Here is a 10915-nt window from a genome sequence, read left to right on the forward strand (position 1 = left end):
GAAAATCAGATAAATTAGCAAATTCGGATAGGAAAAGGTTGACCTGGAGTCACAAATCCGAGGTCTGGCCAGCAGAAACCAGTGGGATTTGAACCCGAGACCACTTAAATGCTAACCACTCGTATATGCTGCTGTTTTATTGTTTGTTGATAAAAGAAAGTTTTAAATTAATTTTAATAATATACTACCTATAAATGTGTATGATGCAAAAAATCGTTTCTCCAAATGTCCAGACATGATTACAATTCAACGTGAATGTTAGTGTCATTTACATAATTCATTGCTATTGTTTTTTATGATTATGCTTTTTTGTCTGTGTATATACATATACATATGTATACATATATTTATTTTTCTTTCTCTATTTTTTCTTTTTATAAGAAATTCCCTTCTTTGTTTTTTATAATTTGTAATTATTATTATCCGTTATTTTATAGCTTATAAATTTTTATGAGTATGTTAAATGTGTTGTTTGTGTATATATGTACATATATGTATGTTTTGTTTTTGTCATGTCTAATTTCTATAGTTATTAATTTGTTTCTTTTCTTTTCTGTTATATTTTTGAACATTGTGGCGTATTAGGAATTCCTGTAATGCTACAATGGTCCAAACTTTAAATAAATAAATAAATTATTATAAACATATATTAATTTAGAGGTAGGACCGGAAGCGTGCCGTTTATTGTTCAATTGTTGTAAATCCTTTGTAAAAAAGGTTCGGCAAACCTTAAACAATGCATTTACAACATTTGAAGAATATACAGCCCCCTCAGGATCCGGGCTTTAAATATTATACATTGGCTATGGACCTTATGGATATGGACCTTAAAGTTTCGTATGACATTTGCAATGACGTAAACTTTGCTTTTCAAATAGTCCCAAAGAAAAAAGTCTTGCGGTGTTGCAATTTTATATTACATGGATGAAGTCTCACCTCAAAACATGACAATCTAATATATAATTTCGAAAAAGACTTTGTATCTATGTATGTAAGGTTTACGGTAAGTTCTACGTAGAAGACCGAGCTGGATCAGCTTTGAAAGCGTACCTAAAAATTATAGGTAAATGAACTATTTGAAACTTTTGTCATAACATTTGGAAAGTACATAACAGTGCGATATGGTGTCATTGTAAATTATCGTTAAAGAGAACACACACGAAAGGGAATTTTTCTCCTTGACGGTGACGTGTTTCACTCTTTAGTGACGAAGTCCGAAATATGCATCAGCGATTCCCAAGCGGCAAAAAAATTGCGGTTTGAAAAAGTACCACTTTACCGGGTGGTCTTAGTACCGTTTTAGCATGACCTGTGGTTTCGTATCAATTCTTGTCAATTTTATATACATAGGTTTACCAATAATTGGTGTCCCGCCGATCTACTTTTACCCCTTATTTGACTCATGACCTTCACAAGCATTCGCATTATTTCAAAAGGAAACTCTGCAGTTCCGCGAAACCGTTTGGCCTTTAATTAAATAATATGAAAATGAAGCTTTTGTTTTACTTCGATTTTTTTTTTCTTTTTGTCTAATACATCATTCAAACCGTGTGGTTTTAACTCAAGATAATAATCTAATACTATTTTTGGTTCATATTATCATCACTACCTTACATACATATGTAGTTACCAAAGTATTATACATACATACATTCCATTTTATTCTGTTCGTAAGTGTAATTTTCAAAACTAGCCGATTACAGAAAATACTTCAATGCGTTAATAAACAATTTAGTACCTATACCAAATTTGATGGTTGAATAGTTGAAAAACATGTATTATATCACTTCTATATACATATGTGTTTAGATTACAACGGAGGTACTTGTATTACTATTTTAAAATATATATCTTCAATAGAAAGGGTGCTTGGTCGTGAAAAATCCACTCGCTGTGCATTTTTTGACAATTTTGAAATAATTTGTGTTGAAATACTTAAAATCTTCTATGAAAATGTGTCTTACTGAAAAATATTCTGCATTAAACAGAATCTTTATAGTGCATGCATCGAAGAGAGTAGAATCCGATTGAATTTAAATTCCGAATAAGGTTTTCCGATTGGACAAATTTGAAACTTCCGACTGATCCGTAATCTTCTATAACTCTTTGGCTAAGACATTTGCCGTAGATGTAAATGCTACGACAGACCCTTCAAGAGATAAGATTGAAAAATTTTCTGATTTCACTTCGAAATTTTTCATCAAACAAAATCTATGTTTTCAAATAAGATTTTGGAACCATATTGACAAAAAAAACTTTGTCATTTCCAAAAATCAGCGTTGGGTAGATGCTTTTTGCACAAAAAATGGTTCACTTTTGTCAACCATGCTCTTTTGTTCTCTTGCCTTGTAAATTAATGGAGCGGTTTATTTTTATTTTAAAAGCACCAAGCCAACACCTAAGGTTAGTATAGTCTATATAAATAGAATATATGAGTATGTACATACAAGATATTTTATTTATCTCTCGCATATTCGAGTATATAAGCATCTCGAAATTGCTGATATTATAAAATGCTACCCACTCGGCCTATATGATACTGTATAATTCTTTGTAATTGGCCAGGAAAGCGCATTGGGGTTAACCTGTTATTTATTTATTAAATTAAATTTATTATTTTAAAATAATAACAACAATAAAATGACCAGTGTAACCTGACAGGTTGCCCCAAAGCGTCACACCAATTATATATATCTGTTATGAATTTACATGAATTACATATTATATCTACATATGTATGTAATTTCAAAAATCTTGAACCTCATTGTTGATATGGCGAGTATAAAATCAGACGCATTATTTAACAATATTTTGAGTTTTTGAAAGAAACTTGTTTGCAGATACATACATACATATGTCTGCAGCATATCTTTTCAAAAATGTTATTTTTGAAATTATTAAATGTCATACTTCACACATTTATATCTCTCCTCTTCATAACAAACGTATTACGCTTCAAATTTTGTATTCATTTTAATGGAAAGTTCATATTCATTGTATTTATCGACAGTCAGCATCATTAGCATTCGTACGTCAGCGATTAAAGCATATTTTTATACTAAGCGTATTACAATATGAATTATATGTAGGAACAATACCAACTTTATGATGAAAAAAGTTTTCACTAATAAATACATTAGATACATACATACATACATATCTATCTGAAAATATATGCAATCTTTCGTTCTTTGAGAATAGTATTAGTTTTTTTTTATTTTCGTTATTTTTTTTGTTGTGGGGGATGTTTCTGGCTCCCTCGGTTTATTTTCCTGGAATGGTTTTATTTGGGGACCCCGATTGTGCTTCGTCGTTATTTTTATGGTTTGGTTTGTTTACGCGCACTGCAAGACGGTTTTGAGCGCCACATACGCTACCACCGCGGCAACATGTGTCGAAGAGATTCACCATATTGTTTCGAATCGGTTAACCCTTTCGACGCGGGAATCATGCCGATGTGACGAGATGAATCCATGCCTCGTCTACAATGAATAAAATAATAAATAGATACATTATTTTTTCATTTATGGCACATTAAACCATACATATCATGTATGTATTTGTGTATATACTTTATATACAGAAAAAAAAATAAAAAAATATATAATTGTCACAGTCGATGGTTCTGCCGTTTAGTTGGAAATTAAGAAGAGATTTTTCGGATGAAACTAGTCTAAATACCGGGATTACGGTGCTGGCAGAAATTTCTTTAAAAATATTATTTTTACAAAAATAATATGGAAAAAAACATAACACAACATTATATAATGAACAATGGTGATATGAGTAATGACAGTCATATTCCATTTGTTTGCCACCCATTTCTTCCACCCGTTTCGACGCCAGCTTGCCGTTTCCACGAAATGGTATGAACGGCCTGTATTGTGTCGCAGATATTGTGCTCAACCGCAATGATGTTTGAAGCATATTTTAACTGATTCGAACTCAGACTCGACCACTGATCACGCTTTCATGATCTAGAAAAAATGTGTGAGTGTCTGTGTTTCTGTGTGAGTGTCTGTATGTTTATTGTGTGTCAGTTTATTTTGGGGATTTTTTGAACACTGTTCGTCCAATCGAACTGAAACTTTTATCGATACACCGTAATATTTTTCAAATTTTTAAGTTGACCGGAAATGGTACCTCCTCTTATAGGTATCCTCTTTCTTTTTAAGTTTTTGAATTAAATTATATCCCAAACGCCTCATCAAATCGGACTGAAATTTCTTGCTTGTAATAGAAATTATTAATATTATACCCTAATATTTTTTCCTAAGCCGAAAGTAGTACTTTTAATTTAGAGAATCAAGATTTTTATGTTTTTCTAAGAAATCCTTTAATTTATTGAACTGAAATTTTACCAAGTTATGTACATATGTATATATAAGGTTTTGGTCGGAATTCGTAAGCCAGAAGTAGAACTTAGGTCTTGTGTAAGTTTTCCTACATTTGTGCTCAATTTTATTGAAAATGCTCATAGACGGTATGTGTGAACGTGTATGTATGTACATACATATGTTCGATTATCGAATTTTGTATAGATAAAATTGTAGATTGGTCACATCCGAATTTTTTACATATAGTAAATGTAATTGGAGTTTTTCTTATAATAGGTGGATTGTTTCGATGAATACTTACTAAACGGTACAAACTATTTGTAAAAATTTAATCAATTAAAGCGATGTTTTTAACTTTATTTAATTACATTTTCAGATGTGTTTTATTTAATCTTAGAAATTTATGGATGCGAACCGAAAATTTAAAGAATGTAGCCAAACTCTCAAAATTAGTACGCCAATACGAGAGTATTTTTTGCGTGAAACATCGGGAGACTTTGCAAAATGCAATTGAACGTTTTTGAAATATGAGAACATGCAATTGAACGTTTTTGAAATATGAGAACATGCAATTGAACTTTTTTCTTATACATTTGAAATCGGATCGGAAATTCCCAGCACCGCAAACACGGTGCTGAAGTAACCTTCCGGGATTGGAAGCACTAGTGAGTACGTACCGTTTACCATGCACCCTTTTTTTTATCTTTCGACTTAAGATCTTTCGATTTTCGATCTTTGCCTTCCGATATTTGCGTTTTCGGGCTTTTCACATTCGGGCCCGTCACGGAGACCATTCAAAAAATCCCCAAAATATACAGACAAAATATTTTTCTATATCCTGAAAACGTGATCAGTGATGGATTTGAATCAAATCAGTCAAAATCTCGAATTTTCCCATGATCACAAAACTTCACATATTGTGTATAAAGTAAAAACGTAAATTATGAAAAAATATATTGATTACAATATCTACATAGTGCTTGGAAGACAGCGATCATTATAACTAGGATCATCTGATCAATTGTTATAATTCATAATATTGTGTGTGATTCATAATTTTGTATGCGATTCGTAACTTATGAAGCAGTAAACAAAAAAATTGTCAGACAAGATACTAATAAATTAAAAACAACTAAAAAATTTGTCTTTAAACAAATATGTATCTATATATGTACATACGTGAAAACTCGCTCGTTTTTTAGATTAATGGTAATAATTTAATGAAGAGGTTTTAAATTTGGTGTTTGTGTTTATTTGTTTATTATCCAGGAGACTTATTTGTGTATTATATGTAAATAAATGTTTATCTCATTGAAATTCCTTTGAAATGATATATCTGTGTACATAATTAAGTACATAAATTCCTACGTGGTAGTAAAAAAGTGTAAGCTGGGCTTATCGGAGATGAGATCATCAGATGATGAGGTGACACCAATGTCAGTATGCTACAATGTACATATATGTACATACATACATACATATATATGTACCGGGGCTCGAAATGGACGGAAGCGTTGGGAGCGCTGCTACCTTTCGTGAAATCCAGAAACGTAGCGCTCCCTTTCGTGAAAAATTACAAAATTTCTGTTCCCTCTCGTAAATTTTGAAAAACAATGAAATTCAATAATTAATGCGGAAAACCATAACAAATAAAAATAAATACCAATATTGACAATATTGTTCGACTATATATGTATATTAGGTTAAAAGTTTTTTTACATAACGATCAATTTGAGAAACCCTTACTTATCACACACAAATTTGTCAATCTACATACATATGTATTATGGTCTGATAAATGGTATGATAAAATTACATTTATTTATATAATTTTAGCTATTTAGCTAATTAAAAAAAATATTCTTAATTACTTCACTCTAAAATTTTATGTTTAACTTATATGTATGTACTGTCCCTCAAAGAGGTGTCTCCTTGCACCTCGCAAGAATGCATCCACGGTCTTAGAAGACCTGATGCACTCAGGGAGGGCATTGTACATGAGCACACCCCTGTGAAAAACACCCCCAGCTGTCTTCTTTTTCTTACTCTACTTACAACTAATTTGTCCTTATTTATACTATAAAAACTATGTATATCTCTATTCCTTTATTGTATAATCCTTAAAGTACTTAGGTAATAACTTATGATCTAACTTATAAACAAAAGACAATATACCAAGATTTAAACTAATACAAATACTCATCCATCCCAATTCACCTAACATACTTCTAATACTTTTTAATCTACCCACATTCAAAATACCTCTCATAGCTTTATTTTGTATTTTTTGTATCATTCCTAAATCTTGGCCATTAAACATGCTAAGCACAGTGGCACAATAAACCACACGTGGTAATTACAATTGTATTATATACTAAAATTTTACTTTTTCTGCTTAAAATATTTCTTAACCTACATAATACACCAACGTTTTTAGCCATTTTTTTAATGATGTATTCAACCTTAAAATTCAGTCTCGAGTCTATGTGGATTATTTTATATTATCAACTATTTCAATAATTTTATCATCAATTCATTAAATACATTTTTATTATTCAACCACAACATTTTTGTTTTATTCACATTCAACTTTAATTTATTTTCACACAACCAATCATTTACATAATTTAATTATTTTTTAAAATTTCAGACATTACATCAACATTTTTTCCTATGATATATATTAATGTATCATCTGCAAACAGATATATTTTACATTTATTAACTATCCTAACAACTTCATTTATATATATTATATAAAGTTACGAGTAATCTATCACCCCCATTAAATTAAGATTAACTTCTCCTTTAAATAATAGGTGTAATATCTTATTTTTGCTTAAGAAGTACTTATTGATAATAATAATAATAAAATTACGTAAGGTTATTATAGTACAATAAAAAAATCAAAAACATGATTTGAAAATTATCGAGCGCTCACATTCGTGAAAATGTTCATTTCGAGCTCTGGTGTGTACCTATACTAAGTGTAAATTTCGTTAACGATAAGAACTGGGATATTTATTTTCGTTAATTTCATTTTGTATCTGTTACTAATTCGTAAATCGTATAAAATAGACATGTATTAACTGTAAAATGCTAGTTTATTGTTATTTAGTAATAGCTACCGTACTTATTTATAATAAAAATAGCGATAGATTCATTTTGGGTTTGAATCAGATACATCTTACTGAGATGAACCACAACAAAGAATACATAAATCAATACTAACCTAGACAAAATATTCCAGATTAAAATACTTAAAGCAATAATTATATACAGATAAATGTAATGGTTATTCAATAAGAATCAACATTACATTCTTAATTTCAAATTAAAAATAATAATATATATAAATTATAAAATTGAATACAAGCATACTGTTGCAAACATATTGCTAAATTTAATGAGCTTACTTCTTACATAGTGCATAAAAGATGAACTTATCATCATATTACTTGGTCAGATCCTTTATGCAGAACTATATTTGAATTGCAGATATCATTTGATAACAGCCACAGTGTTGTTGCAAATGAATTATGCATATTGTTTGACTCGGGCTTAAATAGACATTCAAAAATGCAGATTGTCTCGATTTTCCGAACTGAACGGAAGCCAATGCGAGATTTCAAGATTTCAAGAGATGTAAATTGTAGTCTACGAATTGAAAGTATCCATAGTTTTACACATGTAGACGTGTATAATTCAATGTTCAATAAGTGTACATCCTAGAAATATTTCAATAATACAATTTAGTGTAACATCGTATCATTTGCTTTCGGATCTTTCGTTTGCATCACGGAATAATTGCAATTATATAAAACGTGCATATATCTAGATGAAAAAATTCTATTTACATTAAGTGAAAATGTTTGTGCGAATAAACAACTTAATTACTTTCAAACAAAATGTTAAGGTTTGCCGCAGACGTGGCAAAACGGGAATTAAAAACGGGAATCCACATAAATGCCCGTCTCGTTGAGTTCACATTTACTTCTAAAGAGTTCAAGTTGGTTGAATAACCAACAAGTTGAAAAGTTGCCGTTTGAGCTAAGGTTAATTAAAAATTTGTTTTTTTTTGTTCAACGTGAATGAATTGTGAAATTATTTATTTTAAATCGTCGATCCATTCTGGCTGTGATAACGAATGGGTACATTACCAATGTACAGGAATGTGTTATTTGCACTAATGTGTGTTATCACTAATTCCAGTTTTTTTTTAAATAATACAATATCTCTAATCTAATAACAAACAATTTCTTACATATAATACTTTTGTATAATGCAATATTTTATTCAAAATATTTTATTCGTATGTCACGGGTTTTCTATGATATTCCCCATGATATTATGTGCTAGGTCACATTGACCTAGTACACGTCAAAAATTACAGGATTCCAATTTCATTCACACGTTGATAAAACCGCGATAAAATTACATATCCTTTTAAATAAATGTATTACTAATGACCTTTTATACAGCTGTTGGGTAATAGAGTGATATTAAATTGTTATGTACAATGCACTACATATGTACATAATATGACAGGGAAAAGGGATATGATAATAAAATTTATTTGTGATTTTGTTTAGACGGATATTCGAATATATGTATGTATGTATATATGTTTATTTTTGTTGTTTTGTTATGAAAACGTCATTACATAACATTCTGTATTTTCCACAAATAAATTCTGAAAAATACAAAAAAATATTTTTATGACCCTTTTAATGTACTAAATCAGGAATAAATCAGGAATGGCGCAACTAGGCACGCGTGCCAAAGGTGGCACGTTCAAACATTTTTTTTACAATTTGCAATTTTGTCAGTTGTATGTAGAGCTTCGTCAAATAAATTCAAAAAAATATGCTTAATATGCTTAAAATGTAGTTTTCTAATAAAAAAAATCAAAACAGAGAATTTTGTTTGCGGTCGCTTTGTCGTTGAATCTAATGTCGTGTAGATTAATGGTCGGCTGGATCTTTTGTCGTTGACTTACATACAGTCGTTGGATCTTTTGTCGTGGAACTGTTTTTTTTTCTTAAACAACACTGTTCGACAAATGACGACTTTTTTTTGTTTCAGAGACGAGATATAACTTTTCTTATATCATCTGCAAACGGATTCGTGTTTTGTGCGTTTACGCTGAAGGCGCGAGTGTGTGTCACTTCTCACAAATGTTGAAAAACTCTCATTGGCTGTAAGTACGATAACTCACTATGCTAGCGCTCTTTTCGTTGTATACTACTCTATACACCACTCTATATCGTTGTATACAATGACGCATATTACAGCGTACAATGTACAACACAACACAAATCCGAGCTCTACTAATATGAATTTTTTGCTCGTAAATTTACCGATTTTAAATTCAGCACACATCCAATAAACCCTTTTAAACGAAAACAACAAAATAGTGTGGCCAGAAAATTATTCTAATAAACATGTTTCAATAGAAAATACTCAATATAATATAGTATTAACAGTGGAAAAAAATTCCAAGTGAGAATACGTGATTTTGACTTTTGATTTGAACTGGACGACTACTTAGAGAGATTTGAAAGCTGAAAATACTACAAATAAAAGATAAAATACCTGACTATAGATTCCAATATTCATATTGAACTGGAAATTAACAGATTTTGAGAAATTGACCGAACAGCACCAAGATATAGAAAAATCGCGCGATTTAAAAAACACATATATCTCCGAATCTCGAGCTAATCAACACTTTTTATTACCAGATTCGTGTTTACTGGGCATAGATCTATAAGAAAAGTCATATCTCGTCTCTGAACCATTTTTCGTGTCGAACAGTGTTGTACCCGATGAAATATCATCGTAGGGTGTTGGCATATTAAGTTATTAAAATAATATATTAATTAAAAGAAATGTGTCGGTCCTGTTAGATCTGCACGCGGTGGAATTTTCTTAAAATATCTTTTAAATAGATTTTTTAATATTCATAATTAATTGTTTAATATGAAAAAAATGGTAAAAACTACCCACCTTCCTACATATAAACAATATGAAACACCGATAGAAAAATTATTTAATTAATTTAAAAAAAATTCCAATTCATGGCGGTACATTTTCAGAGATTTAGCGCATTTAGACATGGGTATCGAACAGTATATATACATAGAAGTTTTTTCTTTTGTTATTATTGTATATATGTAGTGGCTTAGCTGTGACGTACATGTCGAATCGAAGCGACTATTATAGTACGGCAAGCGTTATCTCAGACAGATAGACAGACAGAAAGAATAGCAATATTATATATATATATATATATATATATATATATATATATATATATATATATATATATATATATATATATATTTATATATATATATATATATATATATATATATATATATATATATATATATATACATATATATATGTATGTATATGATATCGAGCAAAGGGACTATTTTGTTAGATTTTTTTTTAAATAACCCTCCCCCCCTCGAAAAATATTGGAGGCCGGATTTTTAAAATAATATTTGACGGCCCTGCGCGGAACTGATAACTATTCTTAGGTGGTGGAGCGTGCTTTTGGAACAAAAAAT

The sequence above is a fragment of the Arctopsyche grandis genome, chromosome 2 (genome assembly GCF_051622035.1).
Source record: "Arctopsyche grandis isolate Sample6627 chromosome 2, ASM5162203v2, whole genome shotgun sequence".
In the NCBI taxonomy this organism is placed as follows: Eukaryota; Metazoa; Arthropoda; class Insecta; order Trichoptera; family Hydropsychidae; genus Arctopsyche; species Arctopsyche grandis.